The sequence below is a fragment of the Lucilia cuprina genome, chromosome 4 (assembly GCF_022045245.1).
Source record: "Lucilia cuprina isolate Lc7/37 chromosome 4, ASM2204524v1, whole genome shotgun sequence".
In the NCBI taxonomy this organism is placed as follows: domain Eukaryota; kingdom Metazoa; phylum Arthropoda; class Insecta; order Diptera; family Calliphoridae; genus Lucilia; species Lucilia cuprina.
The window spans coordinates 77,319,480-77,328,055 of record NC_060952.1 but is presented as its reverse complement, the minus strand read 5'-3'; the positions used below and the strand labels follow the sequence as shown (position 1 = coordinate 77,328,055).

General features: G+C 28.7%; 1 long non-coding RNA gene across 1 annotated transcript in view; it reads right to left on the bottom strand.

The window, feature by feature from the left end:
• Positions 1 to 695: 695 nt before the first annotated feature.
• Positions 696 to 8,576, bottom strand: part of LOC124419417 — a 131,288-nt gene continuing 123,407 nt past the window's right edge. Inside the window, exon 3 of the long non-coding RNA XR_006940572.1 lies at positions 696 to 2,439. This is a non-coding gene — a long non-coding RNA (uncharacterized LOC124419417). The remainder of the gene's footprint in view (positions 2,440 to 8,576) is intronic.

Below are 8,576 nucleotides of genomic sequence, written 5' to 3'. Positions count from 1 at the left end.
TCAAATTAGACTCATGCTTGATAAATTATGTTGAAAAATATGTACAGCATTTATTCTTAACTTTACAAGAATATTATTGCTTAATAAAAGTTATAAGGTAAAGTTGCATTTTTGATAAGGTTACATGTATCCATAGAAGTCAGAATTTGGTTAATTTCTAATGAATAAAAATAAAATATTTATGTAACTAATTTCTAGCTGTTGTTTTAAAAATAGGAGGAGTTTTTATAGTGGGCATGGTAACTCATATAAAGATAATTTTACATTAGTACATCTAGGGAAACATACAGTTAGAGGTACAAAAATTTTGAGAAAAATAGGCGGACTAGAAATTGAGGGCGGAAACCAATAAAATAAGAATATATTTAATATATAAATTATATGTCAATGACACTAAAGAATCAATGTTTTGAACTTAACCAGAACTGAACTAGAACTGAACTAGAACTGAACTAGAACTGGACTAGAACTGAACTAGAACTGAACTAGAACTGAACTAGAACTGAACTAGAACTGAACTAGAACTGAACTAGAACTGAACTAGAACTGAACTAGAACTGAACTAGAACTGAACTAGAACTGAACTAGAACTGAACTAGAACTGAACTAGAACTGAACTAGAACTGAACTAGAACTGAACTAGAACTGAACTAGAACTGATATAGAACTGAAATAGAACTGAACTAGAACTGATGATGCAACGCTTGTAGAATTATGTAGAGAGAGTAGCGATGTGAGCGTTAAATTTATTTTCTAAAGGGACCCTTTTATGGATCCATAGGTTATAATCGGAGATACTTCAGAACAGTTTTTGTATATTTAAAAGAAACTTGTGCTTTAATTCATCACATTTAAATATATATGACTATCATATTTCTAAAGGATTTTGAGAAAACAATGATGAATATTTCGTGACTTCAACAAACAGGCCTAGTTTAGATCATCGTATAATTTTACAAGGACGGCAACAGGAACATTTTTCCAGTTTTGGAAAATATTGTTTGCTCTGAGGTCCAGTACTTTTAATGCATTCCGAAAGAGTTACTATTTAGTGTAAAACTTCGGCTAATACATATTGCGTTCTTCAGTATGATATCGTATAAATTTTAAAAAAGGAAAGACTCTATATAATGATAATATAAATTATATCATAAGCATAATAAAGTTATCGTTTTTAAACAGAATTGAAGATAAAATACTTGTAAAAATTTTTATTGGTTTAAATAAATCCGCTATCAAAATAACGCCTCCATAAACAAAATGCAAAAGTAAACATCACAATAAAAAGAACACAAATATTTTATTTTGAAAAAAAAGAGGCGCCAAGCTAAAGTTAATAACATGTCTTAATTTTTCATATAACATAAACTGAAAAATATGAAAGAAATTTTTAAAAGAATATACTTTTAAAACCCACTATGAAAAGCCTTTTCTTGTAGTATGTTTAAATGAATAAAAAGGAAAAATATCAAAATAAAACAGAAGAATATAAAATAGAAAATTTTAGTATTTACGTTGGCGTTAGTGAGAAATTGAAAATAAAATTGTGAAAAAATTTTGTTACTATTGGGTTATTAAGATTATTAAATACCCTAAAAGAAATTAATCTGGAGCTATGTGATGATGATGAAGTTTTCTTGAAAGCTATGGATTAAACACAAAGTTTTTTAAAGAATTTTGTTATTAAATTATTTAGTTATTTTACATTCAAATATATTCTAGACTTTTTCATACAAAAATCTATTTCATTCCGATAATTTTACTTTTTAGATAAATAATTTCACTTTACCTCTTGATGTAATGTAGAGTAAAGTTGATGCAAGAAAATATCAAACAAATTAAATTTCTCAAAAATGTAGTTTGGCTTTAAACAGCTAAAGAAATAATAATATTTTTCTAGCAATTTTATGTTTTTTCAATCTTCCTTCTAGTTTTTTTTTTATTTTTTCAGCACCAAAAACAGGTGCAGTCATCACAATTCAGTTAGAAAAACATATAAAAAACGAAACTGCAACTAACTCGAAAGATAAACAAAAACCAAATACATTCATCTGTAAAACCTGTAAAATTTATTTTATAACAACAATAACAATAATAAAGATACAAAGATAGCAAAAAAAAAAAAAAACTGAAACCAAAAATGTGGTTAAAAGTTGATTGTTTAGTTAATCTTCAGTTTTTCATATCTTTCATTCAATGTGGGCCGCTTCTTATTGTTTGACTCAGCAAGAAGAAGAAAAGCAATTTCCAGTTCCAATAGATTATAATGTTTGTAAAAGATTATGAAAAACAAATTTCTTTACTAATGGTATTTTTATTATTTTTTTATTCTATTGAATTTCATTTAATTTGTTTATTTACCAATACGCAAGTATTTTCAAAAAATGCAAAATTTTATTAAACTTACTTAGAACAATAATGGTTGGTCACTTTCATTACCTGTAAAAAGAAATAAAAATTAATGATTAAAATTATATACAGAAGACATACAAGTTTTAAATATATTTTTTATGTTTTTCAGATAGTACTACATAATACTAGCCTTAGTATTTAATTCATAAGGGTGTCACTTCTTCTATTATATTTAGGATCACTAACTTTTTGCAAATGTTCATAATGATTTCAGTGTTGCCAATGTAAAATTTGAGAATTCTAGTTCTAATGGTTACGAGATATACATATGATAGTACAGTGGTAGACATTCGTTTGTACGCAACATATTTTTTTAACTTTTGAAAGAAAAAAGTTGTCTGAGACATTCGTTTGTACGCACTTTACATAATTTATAATAAGCATAAAAATAATTTATAAATTTGATTGGTTGTGTCTTAAAAGTTTGTCGGAAAATCAATCCAAACCCAAAAGCCATTTTTGGATAGAAATTGTATCTCAAGTCGCAATTTTTCATTATTTTTTCTGCTAAACAATCTTCTAACAAATCAAAGAATATTCCAAATCTAATTTTGGGTGAAAAAATTCCGCAATTTCCCAATCGAAATGTAATTTGTACTTTTAGCGGCGTTTTGGTTCAATTCGTACAATACGTTATTGTAACGCCTTAGACAATATAAGTCTAACTTTTTTTCACTTGAAAATATTAACTTTTAGAAGTTATTCATATCCGATATCGGACCTTATGGAGAGTGCAGTTTTCTGTCCTTATAAATCTTAATAAGTCTTGGTTTGCAAGCAATTCTTAATACAGTAATGAATAAATCAAGGATAAAGAAATGATAATAGATCTTTTTACTGCAAGGAGTATAATTTTTGTCTTTATTTCATTAAGAGAATAGGGATTTTTTTGTCATAATTTTAGTTTTTTTTTTTTGTAACATTACTCTCATAAAATTGATTAAGGAAGACATTTTTTAAAATTTTTTCATAGTTTTATGCTATTTTTAATACAGCATGAGTATTTATTAGGAAATATTAAAAAATCTGGTTCAAAATAATCCTAAATTTTGACATTTTGATAAAATTTTTCCTATTTTAGCTTCGACAGCGATAAAATCGCAATTTCTACAAATAATATATCTTTATAAAGATTTTTCTAATTCGTATGGCTATAAAATATATATAGATATATAAAATATATCTAAACCCCAATACTCGCTCAAAAGAATTCAATTAGTCTCGTAAAAGTAATAATTACATGACTGCGTACAAACGAATGTCTCAACGAAAGTTAATTTTTTGTCTAATATTTTTATTAGAGACAAATATTTAATAATATTTTTCTATTATTTAATAACTATGGTGTGTTCAATCCAGTTTCTAAAAAAAATTACAATAAACCCTAAAATGGCTTTAAAAATAAAAGAAAACATGTTGCGTACAAGCGATTGTCTATCACTGTATTTTATTCATATGGGAGGAGCCACACGCCCATTGGATTGTAAATAAAGCCACATTGCAGTAAATAGAAGCACTTTTCTAAAAAGCTGATATTAAAAACCCTCAGGCTATCTAAAAACTGTAATGTGGACTTCTTCAATATACGCATATTGCTACAAAATATTTTGCGAAATTTTGATACCCACCATCAAAAAATAATGATTTTGTCATTCCGTTTGTAACACATCGAAATATTGGTCATAGACCGATAAAAGTATATATATATTCCGGGTCCTTATTAAATTTTTAAACTATATAGCCATGTCCGGCCGTCTGTTGAAATCACGACAAGATAGTTGAAATTTTCCATAAATATTCCATATTGCTAAAGTTTGTTTGGTATTGAAAATGGGCCATATCGGTCCACTTTTTCGGATAGCCCCCATACAAGTGGACCTTCTGAAAATAGCTTTAACGGCCATAACTGCTTTAGAAGTACGAGTATAGTGATGAAATTCGACAAAAAAAAGTTTAATAGAAGCCAAAATCATTCTACCAATTTTTTTGAGGATCAGATACTTAAACGATAATTTTTGGCTTAAAAATATGAGTTATGAAATACGGTTATGAAATTCTCTCCAAATTTCATGCGGAATGTGTCGGTAAGTCCCCATTATAAAATTACATTAACACTAATTACTGGCATAAAAATGCGAGTACAGCGATGATATTCAATAAAAACATGTTTAATATGAACCAAAATCGATCTACAAAAAGTACAAAAGTACAAAAATTACTAGTACAGCGCTGAAAATCGACATTAAAAAAATTTATACTTAGTAACATAATTTTTCATTCCGAATTTAATGAGGACTGATCTATAACTAACCCTAGCCCCTATAAAAGGTTTCCTTTAAGAACGAGTTTTGGTTGTTTAAATACGAGTTTATCTTATTTAAAATATGAGTATTGCGCCGAAATTTTGCATAAACAGGTTCTATACAAATGAAATCTATGTACAAAATTCTATGAGTATCGGTTCATAATTGACGCATATAAAGGTCTTCATCAGAAAATTACTCATACGCTCACGGTTTAAAATTTGAACTAAAATATTTGATTTTAGTTCAAAAGAGCTCGGTTCATAATTGACTTTAGCCATATTCAAAATATCACCCTAATGTTTATAGGGGAGCATTCATTTTACGGCGTACGGTTTGATGGTGGGTATATGAGATTTGGCGCAGCCGAATATAACACTCTTACTTGTTCTTTCTGTTCTCTTTGTATAGACACTTCTACCTAGGTGCTTAAGATTAAAAAGGGTTAACTTTCTGATGTTTTTTATAATCTAAAAATATTACTTCCTATATATTATGTCTAACATAGCTGTGTCTAACATAGCTATGTCTAACATAGCTCTATATCTCCGATATAGAGTTTCACTGTAGATCCGAAATCAAATCCGGCAGAGGTTCATTAGTTTATTTAATAGATCACCTATAGAGGCATCGTAATTCATCGTACCGTATGAATGTCTACAGACAGAGATCAGGAGGTAACAAGTTATATTGGGCCTTAAATTGTCATGTCCTAATAGATTCTATGCTAGTAAAAAGTTATAGGATGCTATTAATGCGTTATCTGTTGTATACACAATTAGGTTGTATTGGGTTCTAGGGTACTGTAATATACATTAATAGTGAAGTTAGATCAGTAAAACCTTTTATATGCCACTACTATTGGTTGATCTCCGATAAATTTTGGGAAATCCTCTAACCAATCCTAACACTGTAGGAACGATTGCAAGATGTCTATGAATCAAAATATTATAAATTAAAAAGGAAGAGTATTAGAATTCTAGAAGAAGTGTCAACCGTTTGCTGAAAAGAGAAACCTTTCTGATTAATAGTACTGGAAACAAATAAGATTTTTGTAGGTTTTATGTATGCGGAAATAGCTGGAAAAAAAACTTTCCATTATATCAGATATTAACTAAGTCCAATATAAAATACCTTCTAAGTTTCATTTTAAGGGGAAAAAGTATTATGCGTTTGTGCTACTTTTTGTAACGAAAAAAAATCATTTTCTGAGTCGATTAATTCATGTCCGCCCGTCTGCCCGGCAGGCTGGCTGCTTATGTAAGCCTTTTAAGCAAAACTACATAACTCGCGAAATTTAATAAAGATCGTCTCATGTTTAACCTTTGTACCCACATAGAGACAAATAGTTTCATTGGAGTATCAATTAAATATTTTAATATTTTGATATAAAGCCCGAAAGACGATAGCTAAGTATGCGGTATGTTATTCTCTTGCTTTTCTAATATATTTTTAGTTTTAACAATTAAATCCACAATGGTATTACTACGAGATGCCACTCATTCAAACGCCTTAGGCTAAGGCCTAAGATAAGTTATTGCCCATTTGATAGCTGAAAAGTTTTCCGATCGTTACACAGGTCGTAAAGTTAAAAGGGAATTATTATTTTCACGTTTGTAACACTGAAGGCACGACTCAGTGCGCCAGTTATCTTAAGTCACTTGAGCACTATGTGCTATAAGCACCAGCTTTTTAACTAAGGTGGTGAGTTTTAAATGATTTCCTCAAATGGACAATATGGACTTCGGTTCTTAGTCTATATAGCACTTTTGATATATCTTGGATCGATACCACAAACTTTTTCTATTGATCTTTTGACTGTGTGAATAACATTCTTTACAGTTTGTTTGTTTAAAACTGGTTTTTGCAGAGATACGTGAAGATACGATATTAAATAAATTTAAAAGCCATATTCAACGGGTTCACTTGTATTGGAGCTATGTGAAATAATAGATATTAACCATTTTCAATAGACTTCCTCGGTACTAGAAGATCATTTCTTTGTAGTTTGATTTCAAAGTTCACAAGTCCTATTCGTGGATTCAGTAGTAACTGAGCTATGTAAAATAATGGACCGATCTTAATTACAAGGTTAACATGGTAGGTTAGACAGACGGACGGATACAGTTAAATCGATTGGTATACTTTAAGATGTGTATAGGAAGAATATTATTGTGCATTATAAACATCAACACAAACCCAATATAGCCTCCCTACTATAGTGGTGTAGGGTATAATAAAATTTTCATAATGAATATGAAACTAATTCTCCTTTATCTTAAATTTATGAATAACCAAATATATTTAATTATTTAGTTAAAAAGCTCCAGCAGCGATAAAATTTATGACATATTTATTTAAGAAACATATATTTTTACTTAACAAATATCTAATTAATATTAAATTGCTAAAAAACACACTGTGGCATACATTTTTTCATAAAATTAAAATGTACCAACCAAGGAAGTCGTTGTGTAATACAAGCTTAACATATGATACCAATTACTCCTATATAAGATGTTAATGTGCATACTTTTGTGCAATATTTTTTTTGCTAAAGGACCTCCTGCCGCTGAAGTGGCGATATATGATTATTTTCATATAATATTTATTTTTGGGTAAAGAAAAAATGCCACTGCACTTAGAGAAATTGATATGGGTAATAAGTACTAATATTTAAGTCTTGTATATTTTCAATTATCACCAGAAAAAATTGGGCAAATATTATTTTAATGATGATTAGTTTCGTTGTTAACATGTTTTTTTGAAATAAATAAACCAAACAGTTGGTTTTACAGTTGCAGTTTAATAAATTTATTTATTCTGTTCTTGTTTTCTTACACAAATATAAATAAATAATTTTTTTGTTCAATTGTAATAAAAATAAAATTAATTAGAAATCAAGTCAGAAGTAAAGCAAAGGTGTGGTAAATAATTATCTTTAAATAAAGCGGATCTCTTTTGTATTTTTAACTGGAGATAATTTTATGGTATTTTTTTATACCAAAAAAATAAGTTATTGTTTTATAACAGCTGATTGAAATTGTTTATTTTATGGTTTAGGAGTGTTCTGTGATAATATTATTAGCGATAAGAAGCGAGAAGGTGCAAAAACAAGTGCAGCTTAGATAGGACACTTTCAAATAATCATTTTCTAAGTCGAACTAAACGTTTACGTCGTTCTGTTTAGTCACGGCCAAAGTATGGGTCAAAAAAAAAAAAAAAAAAAAAAAAAAAAAACAGAGCTACTCTTTATTAAACACAATGTAACTAACTAAATTTTGATTAACAAGCCACAAGTAAGGAAACATAAAGAAATTAGCAACTTCTTTATGCATATAATGCATCTTATCCTCATTTAGTTGAAACTAATGATATTAAGAGATCTCTAGATATTGAATTTTCAGAATGAATAATCTGGGTTACAGACTATATTGTAGACATGACTATTCACTAGATTAAGATTTGGCTTTAGACTAGACAATACTATAGACTAGACTACAGACTACACCTTAGACTAGACTAAAGATTATACTATAGATTAGAATATAGACTAGATCATAAACTAGACAATAGACTAGACTATAGACTAGACTATAGACTAGACTATATACTAGACTATAGACTGCTCTATAGACTAGACCATAGACTAGACTATAGACTACTCTATAGACTAGACTATAGACTAGAATATAGACTATGCTATAGACTAGACTATAGACTAGACTATAGACTAGGCTATAGACTAGCCTGTAGACTAGACTATAGACTATACACTAGACTATAGACTAGACTATAGACTAGACTATAGACTAGACTATAGACTAGACTATAGACTAGACTATAGACTAGACTATAGAC